Consider the following 9,807-nt stretch of genomic DNA (forward strand, 5'->3'; position numbering starts at 1 on the left):
CTACAGCCTCAAAATAAGCCAATCAATCAAGTTAAAGAATATTAATGTTCCTATTACACCCACATTTTAGAATCTATTTTCTTAAATGTTCAGGGAAAAGAGCTTTCCACACACATTTCAAGTTTTAAGCATAGATGCAGATATAAATATCAGGCTATAATTTTCAAAGTATCTTTGAAGGAAAAAGGTAACTGCCCTCTCTTTTTTATTTTTCCTTTTTTAAGAAATTCAAAAAAGGATGCATTAATACTATGAATGGTCAATTTCAAAGTTATCTAAAAAAACAAGGTTTCAATTATTACCATGATAGTTACTTCTTCAGAGCAAATCTGTATTTTCTTTGGAAGATACCTTATTAGAACTTTAAATATTTACACAATAAGAAGGGAACAACATTCAAGTGCCATGAAGAAAAAGACACAAGTTTAAGAAGAGATGAATTTGGATCTGAGCAGTATCCAAGATTGGCAAATTATTAACTAAAGGTGAAGGCAGAGTGATCATAAAATTAAGTGGTAACTACATATCCAGCCCAGAGCATTATCTGGAATAAATGCTAGAAGAAACAATGACTGAAGCAGAATGTACTTTTTTTTTTCCCCCACAAAACAGTTCACACCACATTTATTATTTCAAATATTTTGTTACAAAAGAAAATAAAGAAACATACAATGCGGTATAAAAGATTGACAGCTTCATCAAGTTTATTACTCCATTTCCAACCTATCAGAAAGAGACAAACAAATCGAATCACTGACAACAGGGGGATGGGGCCTTGGCTCCTCCCCCCCCCCCCAAGTATTTTTCTTTTGCTATCTGGAAATAAAACTAAAAATAGTATCATTAAGTAAAAACAAAAACAAAATCTCTCCTGGCAAATGGATTTCTGGTATTTTACGTTTTCCTCCTCAAACAACAGTCACCTCATTCGGTTTTCTCTACATTTTAAAAAGACATCCGGAGCTGCTCTCTGGGAGAAGCACTTCACTTAACATTCGCTGGCCTGGGGATACTGGTCTCCTTAGAAAAAGTGGGGGTAGGGGTGGAGGAGGAGGGGAGAAAGCCACCACCTCCTCCCTCTGTCCCAAGGGAATGTGCATCTGACCCTGGGAAAAATTCACTCAGTGCCTGACCAAAGTCTGTTAGGCCTTGTCTCCCTTCCCCTCTGCCTTAGAAGGCTCTCCCAAGACCCAAGTCTCCTGTTGTTATCGTACTAAATGCTGGATGCCCTGTGGGTGATGTGGAGGTAGGCCTGTCCCATGGAACAGCCAGCAGAATGGAGAACTCTTCACCACAATTTGAATTCTATGGGAGCAGCAGATTTGTTGCCCTGCCTCTGGAGGAGTTGGGCCATTGGAATGGTGTCCAGAGAACTCAGAATACAGCAGATGAGAGGTAGGCTCTAGTTCTCTCTTGGACCTTCCTGGAGGGAGGTGAGTCTGCCAGGAGCCAAAGGCAGGCAAGACATCAAGACAGTTTCGAATGTCTAGAACCAGGCACCATCAGTTAGCAACCTCGTGTAAGGTGCGTGCTCACAACTTTTGGAAGGAAAAATTTTGAGAAGTGCTCAGTTACTAGGTTTCCCCTCTCTCCCCCCACTTCTTGTAGCCTCTCATTGGGATCACCACTGCCAAGGTGGGGATATGTTGCAGTGCCTTCCTTCTCAAACAAGGAAACAAGCCCTCTTGGGGTAAGGGCTCATGGGGAAGAGTGCCTATCAGAGCTTGCTAATTCATGAGCAGCAAGCAAGCAAAGCAGGGAGAGGACATAAGGCAGAGAAAGAAAGCCGCCTTACAGGGATGGTTTCTCCTCAGCAGGGTTGACAAGTACACTGAGACACCTGACAGATCCCTTGCTTCTCAAGTGACAAGTGGGACCAAGGAAACTGGGGGGGATGAAGGCTTCAAGCCTTCCTCGGAGGTCAGGAAGATAACCGTCAATGAGAGAGGAAGGCAGAGCGAGTAGGGACAGAAGCAGGTTGGCACTAGAAAATGTGACTTCCTTTAGTTCCTCCCAGAAGGGCTGAGAGGGATCTAGTGCTGGAGGTGTGCAACACTCTGGGGTGGGGAGGAGAGTAAGGTGAACACGTGGGGTCCCTTGAGTCTAGTGCTAGTGCGCAGTGGCCTGGTCATCCCCTCTACGAGGAGGATCCAGTCTCTTTGGGTGGGTCTTTGGGAGGCTTTGCCACCTGCCTCAAGCTGTTCCCAGAGAATAGGAATCTTGCAAGTTTCCAAGAAAAAGAACGCACCGTACTTTTGGAGTCCAAGCATTGGTGAATCATGGGCCCAGATACATTCTACTTTCTTCCCTTTCTGTTCTCTTACCCCTCCCAAGCCTACGAAGTCTTTCAGTCCTTTTCCTAGGTAAGCAGGGGTCATGCAGGCGCATGGGTAGGGTTAAGGAGGGCTGCCAAGCTCCCTTCGGTTTCGTGTTCCCTGGGTGTCTGGAGGGAATTGGGGACTTGGGAGAGGGGGAAAGGGTGGAGAGGCCTCCATCCTTTAGTCCTGATCGAGGTGAGAAGATGCAAGTCCATTAAAAACAAATGGGGAAGGGGCAGCTAGATGGCGCAGTGGATGAAGCGCCGGCCCTGGATTCGGGAGTACCTGAGTTCAAATCCGGCCTCAGACACTTGACACTTGCTAGCTTGTGTGACCCTGGGCAAGTCACTTAACCCCAATTGCCTCACCAAAAAACAAAACAAAAAACAAAACAAAACAAAACAAAAAAAACAACAAATGGGGAAGCTAGGTGGCTCAGTGGATATAGCACTGGTTCTGGAGTCAGGAGTACCTGAGTTCAAATCCGGCCTCAGACACTTAACACTTACTAGCTGTGTGACCCTGGGCAAGTCACTTAATCCCAATTGCTTCACTAAAAACAAACAAAAAACCCAAACCCAAACAAAACAAACAAACAAACAAAAAACCAAAAGCCATTTACTTCCAACCGGACTCCTTTCTCAGTGGTGTTGGTCCTTTTCTCTGTCCAGGTGTCTCTCATGCTCCTGATTCCTTTCTTGAAAATATTCCTCCTGCTTATCCTCATTATGGAGCAGGTCCTGCTGCCTCCTGCTGCTCTCACGGGACCTGCTAGGTGATCGTTCAAGCGACCGCTGTCTTTTTCTGGAAGAACTCCCGCAGGCACCCACGCTGTAGAACATGGTTTCGATGCCCTGAAGACAGTCATTAAGGGAGGAGATGAGCACAGGCAATGTTCGTCTTTGGCTACCCGCGATTGTTTGATGACAGCAATGCCTGTGAGGAGCGTCTCAATAGTCACTATAATGCCCTACACTGGCCCCAGAGACAGCTTTGGAAATGGCACTGCTCTGTTACATTTATGATCTCCTCCAACTCGGCTTCCCACACTTTCAGGGTGGGGGCCCAGTTCTCAGCTGCCATGGTGGTTATAGGGTGCATAGGCCTTGATGCTTATAAGCAATTTGGAGGAGGCCCCACTGCAGCATTTGGAGGCGAGAAGAAGGCATGGTTGAGGTGCAGGGCAGGTAGGATGGCCCCGGGGGAAGGCACAACCAGGCGGGGAGGCAGTCGGGGAGACAGGGGCATGAAATGCTGGTAATGGATACCAGAGGGTGGAGGAGGGACCCTAAAGCCCAGGGAGAGAGGGGGTGGGGGTGGGGGATGGGTGGTGGGGGCAGACCCATCTGGGGAAAAGGTGAGGGAGGGTGGCTGAAGTAGAGCAGCACATTGGGGGGCTTGTCCATGATGGGGGTGGAGGCACAAGATTCTCAGTAGGTGTGGCCCATCCATACTCCGAAACACTAGAATCTTGGGAGTGGGCATGTGGCAGTACCCTTCCTCTCGAGGCAGCTAGGTGGAGCAGTGGATAAAGCACTGTCCTTGGATTCAGGAGGACCTGAGTTCAAATCCAGCCTCAGACACTTGACACTAACTGTGTGGCCCTGGGCAAGTCACTTAACCCTCATTGCCCTGAAGGAAAAAAAAAAAAAAAGAGAGAGACACAGTGGCGATTCTGAGCCTGTGCCTCAAACTGGGAGAGGTTCTGACGGGTTGCCAGCCTCACAGCCACCTTCTCCTAATTGAGAATCTTGCCTGGCAGGAGCTCCAACAGTTTGTGAACAGAGTTCTCAGAGGCCACCACCACCTCAGCATATACTTTGGACTGGTCATTGGCTCGATTCTCTGCAAATTTTAGGTCCACAACATCATAGACCCCCACAGAACGGATAATTTGGATCAGCAGTTGGTCTGTTGTCCACCAGGAGAAGCTGCCCACAGAGACCGTGGCTTGCTTATTGCCCAGTCCACTGTAGCTGTAGAGGATGGCCTGTGACTTGCTGTTGGGCTTGGGAGACTCCTCCTGCCAGATGAGAGGCAGTGACTCTGCACTGCTATTTCGGTAATCAGATGGCTGTGAACTGGCAGCCAGCACATCATCATACAGGTCCATCTGATCGGCATTGCTGAACTCTGGGTCCTGGTTGAATTCTTAGTCCAGGGTCCACTCCCTCCGACATGGCTCTGATACCCCTAGGCTGCAGTCGGGAAGAAAGGTGGTGGTGGTGCCCTGGTGGGGCAATCCCGACTAGGACTGTAACATTTGAACCTCAGCCAGGCCACAGGCCCTGCTCCAGAATGAACTTCTGAAAGACTTTAACACAAGATTCTGGAATATTTACAATGAAGCTTCATTACATGCTAATGAAATTGCTTAATACAATAAAGTCAAGGTTATTTCTAGTCTGTATTGGAAAGTCTCCTCAGAAACATGTCTGCCAGTCCGAGGTTACAAGGAAGAGTGACAGACACCCCTCCAGTATCTTCTAATTCATCTCTTGTTCTGTGTTCCAGTATCCTAACAGAGAGACTAAAATGAAAAGAACAATTCTAGGGGCAGAGCCAAGATGGTGGAGGAAAGTCAGTGACATGCCTGAGTTCTCCCCAAGACCCCTCCAAATATCTTCAAATAATGCCATACGACAACTCCTGGAGCCCTAGAACCCAGAAAAAAGCAAAGGTAAAATAATTTTCCGGCCAAAGACCACTTAGAAGGCTGGCAGGAAAGGTCTGTTGTAGCAGGGTGAGAGTGCAATGCTGCCTGGCACAGGCTGTGCCAGATCAGCCCCAGCCCCAACACAGACCCAGCCACAGTAAACCAGGAGTAGACCTTGGGAACTTCTGAATCAGCAGCATCAGTAGCAATTGCTTCTAGAACTGAGCCCATGGATTGTAAGGGGGAGGGGAGAGGCAAACAATAGGCCAGAAGAAGATTACAGGCATCTGTTTGCCAGCATTGAGACAGGACCCTGTTGTTTTATCCATACTCAGATCAAGGTCACAGTCTTGGCTGGCATTCCCAGGCAGGGGAGGATGACAAGCATCCTGGAGCATGTGGCCACAGTGGAATGGGACTTGTTCATAGTTCCAGGGTAGAAAAGCAGTCCTGCCATTGTTTGCAGACCAGAGCATGGGCCAGGAGAGTAGCAAACATATCTGTCTTTAAATTATACCACCTTGGAAGAACTAAGAACTTAAAAGTTCCTAGAAGTGTCTATCAAAACAGCTGCAAAAATCCCCTAAAACTTGAGAAAATGTGCCTTCCACCCTGGAAGCGATGCCACACTTTAAGAGAGTGAAAAGTCAAGAAATGGACTGGGAAAATGAGCAATCAGAAGAAAAGAAAAAGTGCTTACCATAGCAAGTTTCTATGATAACAAGTGTGATGTGTAAAATTTAAGGTGTGGTCACCTTATTTCTGTCCCAAGTATAGGGAAAATTAGCTGGGGTTTCTAATATAGTTGTTACTTATAAATTAGAAGCTTTAGCACCAGTTTAGGAGCATTAACCATATATTAAAGCATACCAAGTATTAGTAAAAAGAACACCTGGGTCAGATAGTTAAGAAAAGGCCTCTCTAGCCTAGAGCTCCAGCCTGGCTTGCTTCTTCCTCCAAGTCCTCCACCATTAGCCTGTTTGAAAGCCAAACTGAGAGTGGAAACTTTCTCTGTGTCCAGAGGAGAGGTGATCCTTTCATGCTGCTTCAAGCTAATTGGCTAGCATTACCCAAATCCATTGGTTCACTAGACTTGAGGGCAGAATGTGCTGAGGTCAGAGAATCCAGCCTGATTGCCAGCATCTCAGGTAGGTGTGATTTCAATCAAGTTATCTTCAAGTGAGTCAATCATCAGAGTCAATCCAATCAATCCCCTTGAGCTGGGGTCTTTGGGTGGTCCAAAACCCATTATTTTCTCACACAAGGAAAATCAAAATATACCCTTAGAAGAAGATAATAAAACTCATAGATTCAAAGCTTCCAAGAAAAATATGAATTTATCTCAGGTCACAGAAAGGCTCAAAAAGGACTTTGAAAATAAATGAGAGGGGCAGCTAAGTGTCACAGTAGACAAAACACTAGCCCTGGATTCAGGAAGACCTGAGTTCATATCAGGTCTCAGACACTGGACACTAGTAGCTCTGTGACCCTGGACAAGTCACTTAACCCTCACTGCCTCACCAAAAAAAATTAAGAGAGAGAGAGAGAGAGGTAGAAAAGAAAAAAATGGAAAGAGAGATGAGAGTGATGCAAGAAAACTCATGAAAATAATTCAACAGCTTGGCAAAGGAGACACAAATAAATACTAATGAAAATAATGCCTTAAAAAACAGAGTAGGTCAAATAGTAAAAGAGGTACAGAAAGTCAATGAGGAAAAGAATGCCTTGAAAAACCCAATTGGCCAAATGGAAAAGGACATACAAAAGCTCTATGAAGAAAATAACTATTTAAAAATTAGTATTGAGGAAATGGAAGCTAATAACTTTATGAGAAATCAAAAAAACAATAAACCAAAACCAAAAGAATGAAAAAGTAGAAGGCAATGTAAAATATCCCATTAGAAAAAGAACTAACTTGGAAAGTAGATCCAGGAGACATCATTTGATAATTATAGGACTACCTGACAGCCATGATGGGAAAAAAAAAAAGAGCCTAGACATCATCTTCCAAGAAATTCTTGGGGAAAATTGCCCTGATATTCTAGAACCAAAAGGAAAAATAGAAATTGAAAAAATCTGCTGATCACCTCCTGAAAGAGATCTCAAAATGAAAACTCCCAGAAATTTTAGAACAAAATTCCATAGCTCCCAGGTCAAGGAAAAATATTGCAAACAGCCAGAAAGAAACAATTCAAGTATTGTGGGGCCACAGTCAGAATAACACAAGATTTAGCAGCTTCCATATTAAAGGATCAGAGGGCTCGGTATATGATATTCAGGACAGTAGAGGAAATGGGATTACAACCAAGAATCACCTACCCTGAAAAACTGAATATAATCCTTTAGGGTAAAATTGGGAATTTACTGAAAGAAAGGACCTTTAGTTATTATTGATGAAAAGACCCGAGCTGAATAGAAAATTTGACTTTCAAATACAAGATTCTAGAGAAATATAAAAAGGTAAACAGGAAAAAAAATCATGAGAGATATAAAAAGGTTAAATTGTTTATATTCCTACATGGGAAGATGATACTTGTAACTCATAAAAACTCTCTCATTTTTAGGACAGCCAGATGAAGCATAGTTAGATAGAGGGAACAAGTGTGTCTTGAATAGTAATGAATGATATCTTTAAAAAATAAAGTTAAGGGGGCAGCTAGATGGTGCAGTAGTAAAGCACCGGCCCTGGATTCAGGAGTACCTGAGTTCAAATCTAGCCTCAAACACTTGACACTTACTAGCTGTGTGACCCTGGGCAAGTCACTTAACCCTCATTGCCCTGCAAAAAAAAAAATAAATAAAAATAAAATAAAATAAAATTAAGGGGTAAGAGAGGAATGCAATTGGAGAAAGGGAAAGGGAGCAGTAAAATGGGATAAAGTATGTCACACAAAAGAAGCAAGAAAAAAAACATATACAGTGGAGAGGAAGATGGGGTAGGTGCTGGGGAATAAGCAAGCTTTACTCTCATCACATTTGGCTCAAAGAGGGAATAACATACACACTCAATTGGGTATAGTAATGTATCTTATCCTCAAGGTAAGTACAAGGTGAAGGCAATAAAATGTGGTGGAGGTGATAGAAGGGAGGGCAGATTCAGGAAGGGGGAAATTAGAGGCAAAACACTTTTGAGAAGGGACAGGGTGAAAGGAGAAAGAGAATAGAGTAAATGTCATGGGGAGGGAAGTGGATGTAGGGAAATACAGTTAGCAATAGTAACTATATGAATAAATTTTGAAGCAAGTTTTTTTTTTTCTGACAAAGGCCTCATTTCTCAAATGTGTAGAGAATTGAGTCAAATTAATTAAAATAAGAAACATTCCCCAATTAATAAATGATCAAAAGACATTAAGAGTTTTCAAATGAAGTAATCCAAGTTATCTATAGCTATATGAAAAAAATGCTCTAATTCACTATTGATTAGAAGGATGCAAGTCAAAACAATTCTGGGATATTACCTCCTACCTATTGGATTGGATAAAAGGACAACAGAAGAAAATGACAAATGTTGTAGGAGATATGGGGGAAATGAGAAATTGATGTACTGTTTGTGGAGTTGTAAACTTATTCAAACAATTGGCAGAGTGATTTGGAACTATGGCCAAAGGGCTATAAAACCATGCATACTCTTTGATCTAGTGGTACCACTACTAGGTTTCTATACAAAAAGAGATAAAAACAAAAAGTTAAAGACCTATATGTTAAAAAAAAATATTTATGGCAACCCTTTACTGTTACAAAGAATTTGAAATTTAGAAGATGTCCATCAATTGTGGAATGTCTGAACAAATTGTGGGATGAGATTATTATGGGACACTATTGTGTTATAAGAAATGATGAGCAGGATTCTTTCAGAAAAACCTGGAAAGACTTACATGAGCTGATGCAAAGCAAAATGTACTGTATATAAAGTAATAACAATATTATAAGATGATCAGTTATGAATGACTTACATATTTTCAGCAACATGATGATCCAAAAAACCTTTGAAAAACTTTTGGAAAATGTGATCCATCTTCAGAGGAAGAATTGATGTTGTCTGAATACAGATAAAACATAAGTTATTTATAGTTTCTTTTTCTTAATTTTTTTGTCTGTTTTCTTTTGCAACCTGACTAATATGGAAATATGTGACATGATTACATATGTCTGCTGAAAGAAATAGTATGAAAACAGTTTGATTTTATCTGCATCCAGATTCCACAGTTCTTTCTAGGGATATGAAGATCATTTTCCAGCATGAGTCTTTTGGAATGTATTGGATCATTGTATTGCTTAGAAGAGCTAAGTCAATCCCAGTTTATCATCACACAATGTTGCTGTTACTGCGTACAATGTTTTGTTTTGTTTTTAGTTCTTCTCACTTCACTCAACATCAGTTCATTTAAGTCAGGGTTTTTCTGAATCTACCTGCTCATCATTTCTTCTAATATAATAATATTCCATTACATTTATATACTACAACTTGTTCAGCCACTCCCCAGTTGATGGGAATCCACTCAATTTCTAATTCTTTGCCACCACAAAAAGAGCTGCTATAAAAAGTTTTTTACATGTGAGTCCTTTAACCTTTTTGAGGATCTCTTTAGGATATAGAATAGTGGTATTGCTGGGTCAAAGGATATAATCAATTTTATAGTCTTTTGGACATAGTTCCAAATTGCTCTCCTGAATTGTTGGATGAGTTCACAACTCCAACAATAATTCATTAGTGTTACAATTTCCCCACATCTTCCACAACATTTATTATTTTCCTTTGTTTTTTCATATTGCCAATCTGAAAAGTGTGAGGTGGTATATTAAAGTATTTTTAATGTGCATTTCTCTAATCAA

At 42.2% G+C, this 9,807-nt stretch overlaps 1 pseudogene; it reads right to left on the reverse strand.

The window, feature by feature from the left end:
- Nucleotides 1-2,959: 2,959 nt before the first annotated feature.
- LOC122732912 lies at nucleotides 2,960-4,498 on the reverse strand (annotated as a pseudogene).
- Nucleotides 4,499-9,807: the final 5,309 nt, after the last annotated feature.

The sequence above is a fragment of the Dromiciops gliroides genome, chromosome 6 (assembly GCF_019393635.1).
Source record: "Dromiciops gliroides isolate mDroGli1 chromosome 6, mDroGli1.pri, whole genome shotgun sequence".
NCBI lineage: Eukaryota > Metazoa > Chordata > Mammalia > Microbiotheria > Microbiotheriidae > Dromiciops > Dromiciops gliroides.